Here is a 6,295-nt window from a genome sequence, read left to right as displayed (position 1 = left end):
ACAGCTGATAGGGGAATCAAAATGATAATGCTAATAGTAATGTAATTTATAATGATAAAACATGTTTTATGTGAATGTCAAGGATATGCATACTCGCTAACAAACACTTTTACTGACGAATAGAACTAACGGGTTGTTTATTTGTCTCAGGAGTAAAAGATTTCATTGATGTTAGTTTCATAACAATATAGCATGCTAATTTATTGCCACAATATTATTATAAATTGCTTTTTTAATAATTCTGTATGTTAAGCTAAAAACATTGGTACAGTTAGTTGGTATGTGTATTTTTACAGTCTCTTGCAACTCGCACCTTTGTAAGTTATTGTGTTATTTTATTTATTCTATTGAACTTTGCAATATGTTTGAATAACGTATTTTTGTGTTTTTATTACGTACGTAGGAAAAATGTAAATAGTTATGTGACTTAAATAAAAATTAGAAATGTTAAGATTCTTGTGTCAGTACAACTTTTTTACTTTGCATATATTATTTCTGTCATTACATGTACAACGGTATATTGATATTGACACAAATGTTTTAAACTTTGCATATCCGATAACGCATCATCAAACGACAGCAAGATACCAATTATGTTTGCCCACACAAGAGTCATCGGGGATTCTAAAACAATTACAAAATGAAGAACACAAAGCACGCTGTGCCATATCTGTCTTTGGATATAATTAAAAAACTTAGTTTTCGATGAAAATAGCAATTTAAGTATACGGTACAATTTTTCTTAATTATCTGTTTAAAAGTCTCATAGTCTCCGAAATATTTGATTTGGCTTTGCAACTGTTTTGATTTGAGCGCCACTGATGAGTCTTATGGTGAATGACTAAGCACGCCTATAAAGTACCAAAGAATAAGGCTCGTATCTTTGATGAGCTTTTGCAAAGAAATAACCTTATCGATGATATTCAAGTCATCAGAGTAATTACAACTGAGCTAGTGATACTTTCAAAAAAGGTTTTGACAACGGACGCTTACAAAATATTCATAAAAGTTTCATGTAAAACGATTATATATGGTAATAAGATATATTAACAAGATTTTATAGAAAATAGGAAGATGTGCACGTGATATAATTGTAAATGAAAGAACTTTCCACCAAATGACGTAGAATTTAACAACTATACGTATGTAAGCGTGCGGCCTTCAACAATGAGCAAAATTCCTACAACCGAGAGACAAACAACAGAATACAAAACACAACATAGCATACTAAGAACTAAGCAACACGATCCCCAAACACCTAGGAAGAAATCATGCACTCTAAAAATGTTATTGCATCCTACTTTATATTTGGCACACATCGTGCTTCTCATGTAAGTAAAAACTTATCGGTGATAAGACTAATTTGGTAAGTCACTTGTGAGGAAAAGACTAACTGCTTTAGTTTTTGAGAAATTAGTCAAAATATATATGTTATCCATATGTTCTATCAACAGCGGTCATGTTTATAAATTATTTAGGTGAAATTTGGTTACAATTGGCCCAATAGCTTCAGTTGAGAGTAAATTTATCATGATACAAGAATTGAAATTTTGTATTTACGCCAGACGCTCGTTTCGTCTACAAAAGTCTCAACAGTGACTCGCAAATCAGAAAAAGTTAAAAAGAAAAAGAAAAAAAAACATACTATAGTTCGAAGTTGTAAAGTAAAGGACCAAAAATTCCTAAACAGTTTGCCAAATACAGCTAAGGTGATATACATCTGAGGTAGAAAAGCCTTATAGTATTTAAAAAAATTCAAATTTATGTGAACAGTTAATTTATAATTGACCATGTCAATGACAATTCATGTCAACACAGAATTGCTGAATAGTTTTATTGTCGAGCCTGCAACTTTTGTTGCAGAAAGCTCGACATAGGGATAGTGATCCGGCGGCGGCGGAGGCGTTAGCTCACTTCTTAAAAGCTTTATATTTTAGAAGGTGGAAGACCTGAATGCTTCATACTTTGTATATAGATGCTTCATGTTACGAAGTTTCCGTCAGTCACATGTCCAATGTCCTTGACCTCATTTTCATGGTTCAGTGACCACTTGAAAAAAAAGTTTATTTTTTTTGTAATGTTGAATTCTCTCTTATTATAAGTAATAGGATAACTATATTTGATATGTGCGTACCTTGCAAGATCCTCGTGTCTGTCAGACAGTTTTCACTTGACCTCGACCTCATTTCATGTTTTAGTGAACAAGGTTAAGTTTTGGTGGTCAAGTCCATATCTCAGATACTATAAGCAATAGGGCTAGTATATTCGGTGTATGGAAGGACTGTAAGGTGTACATGTCCAACTGGCAGGTGTCATCTGACCTTGACCTCATTTTCATGGTTCAGTGGTTATAGTTAAATTTTTGTGTTTTGGTCTGTTTTTCTCATACCATATGCAATAGGTCTACTATATTTGTTGTATGGAATGATTGTTAAGTGTACATGTCTAGCGGGCAGATGTCATGTGACCTTGATCTCATTTTCATGGTTCAGTGGTCAAAGTTAAGTTTTTGAGTTTTGGTCTTTTTATCTTGTGCTATATGCCATAGGTCAACTATATTTAGTGTATGGAAATATTTTATGATCTTTATGTCAGTTGAGCAGGTTTTATTGAACCGTGACCTCATTTTCACGGTTCATTGCACAGTGTTAAGTTTTTGTGCTTGGCCTATTTTTCTTAAACTATAAGTAATGTGTCAACTATATATGTTGTATAGAAGCATTGTAAGCTGTACCTGTCTGCCTGGCATGGTCCATCTGACCTGGAACTCTTTTTCAAGGTTCATTGGTCTTTGTTTAGTTATCTTGGTTAATGTTAAGTTTATGTGACAGTTGTAATAAAACATAGCTTTATACTTAGGACTATCAACATAATATCAATGATTAGTATAGAAGGCGAGACATTTCAGCGTGTGCACTCTTGTTTAAGTTTACGACGGCAAACGTACGGATGACGGGCGACAAATTATGGCAGATCTTTAAATGACCAGGTGATCCAATAAATTTGATAAAAAGATATAAATAAAACGATATATCAAACTTCTTAACAGAACTTCCTATATTTTGTCAAGTGCATCTCTAGACTATTAATGTCTCTTAAGTGATGCTACGGGTCAAAATTTGTAAATCCCAATTCTAATACAAAAAATTAGTACTGATTTATTAAGAGCAGTATCAATAGTACAGATAATTACTTTTAAAAGTCTATGCACGAACTTTAAAGCGAAATTATGTTACGATTAAAAAGTTAATTATAAATAACGATACAGACAAAAAAAAATATCTGCACCTGTCTATACTGAGAAATATTTCTGAAAAAACGGCCATTTAATTTTCAGCTTGTCATATTTACATGAAACGAAGTCTTTATACTCCGATTCCAGAATTTTTTCCTCCAAGCTTTTATTGTTTAGTTTTGAAAAACGATCACGCCATTCGTAAGGTACTGAAAACACTAGTTCTTCTGTTGGCAAATTATTTCCGTTTTTGAATTTTCGAATTTTCTTTTGGAATTCAAAACAGAATTTGAAAAAATCTTGTTCTAGTTCCGTTTTCATAATCATTACAATTTCGCTACCGAATATTTCAGAAAGGAATCGTTCTTGTTTATCTGTACTGTCATTGCCACACGTGTACTTTCCTGCTCTTCTAAAGGAAAGGTTCCTAAATGATCTTCTTAAGGATCTTCTGCCAAACGTTCCGTACTTGGACTTTGGTTCATTTGTGTTCGGATTTTCAATAAAACCATTCTAAATAGCTCCACGCATTACTGCCAATCCAGGAGTTCCGGGGACAACTATATCAAGACCTTTAAAGCTACTCCTCAGTTCATTTATTATTATCGATGACTCTGCGAATCTCCCAACAGCAATAATTGTTTTCACGTTTTTCATTTCTTCATAATGAAATAACTCATTCAATGCTCTTATCAATCCGTCAATTGAGTTGTCATAAAATGATCGAAATACATTTGTTGGAATCGCTAACTTCTCGGTTTTATTGTATAATAGAGATGCAGGAAGCCTGATCAGAATCTTTTCGACTTTGTTTAATTTTTCAGTTGTAAACTGTAATTTTTCCTGTTCGAAATTTTCCATTAAGAATAGATAGTCATCAGGATTGTTCACCCTTAAATCTGTGAAACCGTCTCCAAATAGTCCTAAACAATAGTCCTCAAAACATTCATTGACTTTCTTGCTTCCCCACTCTAACCCCATCGCTATCTGTACCTTCCCATGCCCTTTTTGGTGTACAGTTATATCTATCGTTCCACCTGTACAAAATAGTTATTACAATAAACAATAATGTTTTTTACCTTACACCTTACTTTCTTTAAAAAAAAATCCTAGACACATGACAAAAGACCATCACTTACAGGTTTAAAGGTTCATATAAGCTCTGTAACAAGCATCGGTTTAACCAAGTTTTATTTTGTAACTGAACTGTCCTACGTTTAATATTCTGAAACTGGCTTATAAATTACATAAAAGAGCAAATAATAAAACAACAAATGTACAATGTATTGACAAAACATCTAACTTTCAAGTAATAATGCTATATGAATAGCTCTAAATGTGCTAAATGCGAAAATGTTAGTCATATACTACTGGGTTGGTGGCGATACATGATAAACTCATTATAGATACCAGGACTAACTTTAGTATATACGCCAGACGCGCGTTTCGTCTACAAAACACTCATCAGTGACGCTCGAATCAAAAAAAGTTAAAAAGGCCAAATAAGTACGAAGTTGAAGAGCATTGAGAACCAAAATTCCTAAAAGTTTTGCCAAATACAGCTAAGGTAATCTATGCCTGAGGTAGAAAAGCCTTAGTATTTCAAAAAATTCAAAAATTTGTAAACAGTAAATTTATAAATATAATCATATCAATGATTATATCAAAAATGATGCGACTTTACATAATGTTTGTTCTGCTTTTTATTGCCCTTATTATCATTTTTTCCATGTTACCTCCTAGGTCTGCTACCAAAAATGTATAATTTGAAGGAAGTTCTGACAAAAATGCTGCACCATCAGAGCTTTGCTGTATATCAAGTTCCTTCTGGCCACAGTAAAAAGCAGCAGCTTCTGCTTCAGGTAGAAGTTTCAATTGATGTTTTGGAATACCAGCCTGGAATGTGCATATTTTTAGTCGATCTTTTTACACCGTCTAACTTGTATAGGCAGTTAAATTATATTTTTTAACATATCAATGATAATTCATTACTATAATTATCTTTTGTACTCTAGCCTTTCATTTTTGCTAATGTGCTATGTCTATATGGATTTTTGTGCTTCCTTTGTACATTTTAAATGGCCCTGTACTATTACATCCCGTCATTGTGTTATTGTTCTATTGTAAATTTTGTATTCTTGTTTTTCATTTGCTCTAATGTGCTTGTATATATGCTTTTGTGTGCTTCTTTGTTACATAATCATTTGCTTTAATAGTGATTAACATTTTAACACAAATTATGTTGACTTCTGTGCCCCTTTTTGTGACATTTTTACCCATAATGTCTGTTTGTTTTGTTCACACATCATTGTCAATATAATTGAATTTGATGCGACTGTCTTACCATTAAGAGGTAAAACCAGGTTTATTTTACCATGTTCGACATAAGTAAATGGATGTACTAAGTCAAAAGAATAACAGTTGATTTGTTTGACTTTTTGATTTCGCTTTTGAATAGGGACTTTCCGCTTTAAAATTTCCTCGCAGTTCAGTATTTTTGTGATTTTACTCTTTATCATACATTAAATATGCATATGTATATCACCATATAATTGAATTGTTTCTTCATTTACAAGAACTAGTAAAACAAGCTTAACCAAACTGTACATATAATACCAGATATGCCGTTTTTCTCATGAAATTGCGAGCTGTTAAGCTCCAAGTAACTGGAACTGTCAGAACCCACTGAATGAGACTGTCATCAAAATTAGTAAGCCTCTGGTTAAGACTGGATAGGAGGTCTCCTTTGAGATATTTTATAATTTCCATTACAACATCAACTGCCCGCATTCTATTTTTTCGTCGTATATCATACAACAGGAATGTATCATCTAATACTGCCTATATTTTATGATTTAGAAAAATATATTATATTAAATTTTAAATCACCAAGAATGCTATTTTTGATATATGATAATTGTATAAGTAATTTAGCAAAATTCAAATGATATACAATTACATCTATGTAAATATAGACAACGGAATTCCCTTTACGACTAAAACTATGCCACTTTTACTATGAAGTTTCGTAAAAAAAATATATATACTAGAACGGAAAAT

At 32.3% G+C, this 6,295-nt stretch overlaps 1 long non-coding RNA gene across 1 annotated transcript; it reads right to left on the bottom strand.

Moving 5' to 3' along the window:
* Nucleotides 1-3,187: 3,187 nt before the first annotated feature.
* LOC143053566 (uncharacterized) lies at nucleotides 3,188-6,070 on the bottom strand. Its single transcript, XR_012971409.1, has 3 exons — nucleotides 5,852-6,070; nucleotides 4,972-5,131; nucleotides 3,188-4,272 (listed from the first exon to the last, which is right to left on the bottom strand). It is a non-coding gene; the product is annotated as an uncharacterized LOC143053566 (long non-coding RNA).
* Between the last annotated feature and the right edge of the window lie 225 nt (nucleotides 6,071-6,295).

This window comes from Mytilus galloprovincialis, chromosome 12 (assembly GCF_965363235.1).
Source record: "Mytilus galloprovincialis chromosome 12, xbMytGall1.hap1.1, whole genome shotgun sequence".
NCBI lineage: Eukaryota > Metazoa > Mollusca > Bivalvia > Mytilida > Mytilidae > Mytilus > Mytilus galloprovincialis.
Note: the sequence above shows the minus strand (reverse complement) of the source record. Positions and strands in the feature narration are given on the sequence as shown.